Source organism: Diaphorina citri, unplaced genomic scaffold (assembly GCF_000475195.1).
Source record: "Diaphorina citri unplaced genomic scaffold, Diaci psyllid genome assembly version 1.1 scaffold971, whole genome shotgun sequence".
Lineage (NCBI taxonomy): Eukaryota > Metazoa > Arthropoda > Insecta > Hemiptera > Psyllidae > Diaphorina > Diaphorina citri.
Window position 1 is genome coordinate 116,627 of NW_007378402.1, and position 1,764 is coordinate 118,390.

A 1,764-nucleotide genomic window follows, 5' to 3' on the forward strand; every position below is an offset into this window, starting at 1 on the left:
AAATACTTGAATTTGATCAGCAAATTACCATCTTCAAAAGGACAAACCTCTTCTGAGCACATTTCACTTGAACACATAAAAGAGCACAAATTATCCAAAGCAATATGTATAAGGGGAAAATTCGTAATCCATTTCAATCTTTCTGGTAAGAAGACAAAATACTTTGAAGATTTTGACAAAGTTTTTTTCTTTTGTTTCATCCGGGGGAGAGAAATGTTCAACACGTTAACTTCCTCCCTACTTGTAGTGAAGCGAAGTTCACTCACCTTACGAAAAATAAAGCTAGAGAAGCAGCAGTGGTAGAAAATCGAGTGACTTAGAAGATACTGACAGCCAGCCTAGTTAGCTTAGTTGGTAGTGCGTCTGCCTTGTAAGCGCTGGGCCGCGGGTTCGATTCCCGCCCGGGGCGGATTTTATCCTGATGGGATAATGTTCGTTCTCGGAACGGCTGACTTTCTCCTATCCTGTCTTCCTTCTCTGTTCGATTTCGGGACGATAAGACCATAGCAGTTACAGTTCCCTCTGTCAAACCTCTTAAAAAAAATAAAAAATAAAAAAAAAAAATAAAAAACAATCCTAAGAAACAGTCCTAAATTTCTCACAAGAGACAAGGACTCTGATTGTTATGGTTTCCCTCTGTAAATAACTCTGAAAAAAAAAAAAAAAATGTCACAACACTTGCGAAACACCCTGTATCCTCAACGAAGTGATCGTGTTTAACCACCCAGTAATAATAAAATAATCTTTATTTTCTTAGCCCTGTAGAGGCCTACAGAGATCAAGTTGTTTTTGAAGAAAAAGAAAAGCGGATTAAAGCTTAAAGAGCGAGAGATTACACGCTGACTACATTGTAATTATAGCCAGGGAATTTAAAGAAAAAAATATTCTTAAGAAATAAATAATACGAATATTTTTTTCTTAGGGTGGCTTTTTTTTCTTTTTATTATTATTATTATTATTTTTTAATTCAGGATTTGGGTTTAAAAAAGGGGCGGAGATGTTTTCCTTGGAGAAATGGGAAATTAGGATTATTAAACTCCTAAGAAAATGATCGAGGGTTCATTTTCTTTCCAAATTTAAATCCCTCCCTGATTTTCCGCGTTTTTGATTTCTCAATCATATTAATTTAGGTGCCGAATTGGCAATGCCGTTGGTTTGTAATAAAACGGGAATTCTTGATTGTGGTAACCTTGTCTTAAATGCTTGTCACAAATGTCGTTCCCCCATTATTACCTACACCAAGTCAAGTCATAAATTTTTTGACTTAGACTAGACTCGAACCACCCAGCTTCAAGTCAGTCAGCCGGCGCGGCGCGGCTGTCCAATCGAAATGTCTCAAAAGTTAGTTAATTACAAGATTTGACGTAAACAGATAAATAAACAAAGATTCCAAGTTAATAAAAGCATGTAATTACGAGATATTTAAACAGATATAATTAATAGTTTGCTTATTCTACTCATTCTCTCTACTCTTAAATTAGGACGTTGAAAAAACATTCACAAAACAAGTAGGTATTTATCTACAGGGGTTAAGAACATGTATGAGTTTTATTTTGTTATTTCTAAGGGAAGCCCCTTAAGTGCTCTTTGAATTTCCAAAGCATCATGCATAGGAATTACCTACGTTTACCGTGCTAAACTGTGGATAATATATACGTCAAGTGAATGAATTTTAAGCACCTATTCACCTAACAATAGGTGTGTACCTACTTATTGGTTTTTATTTCAAAATCTAAATGAGGAAAGTAAAGAGTTTTTTATTCT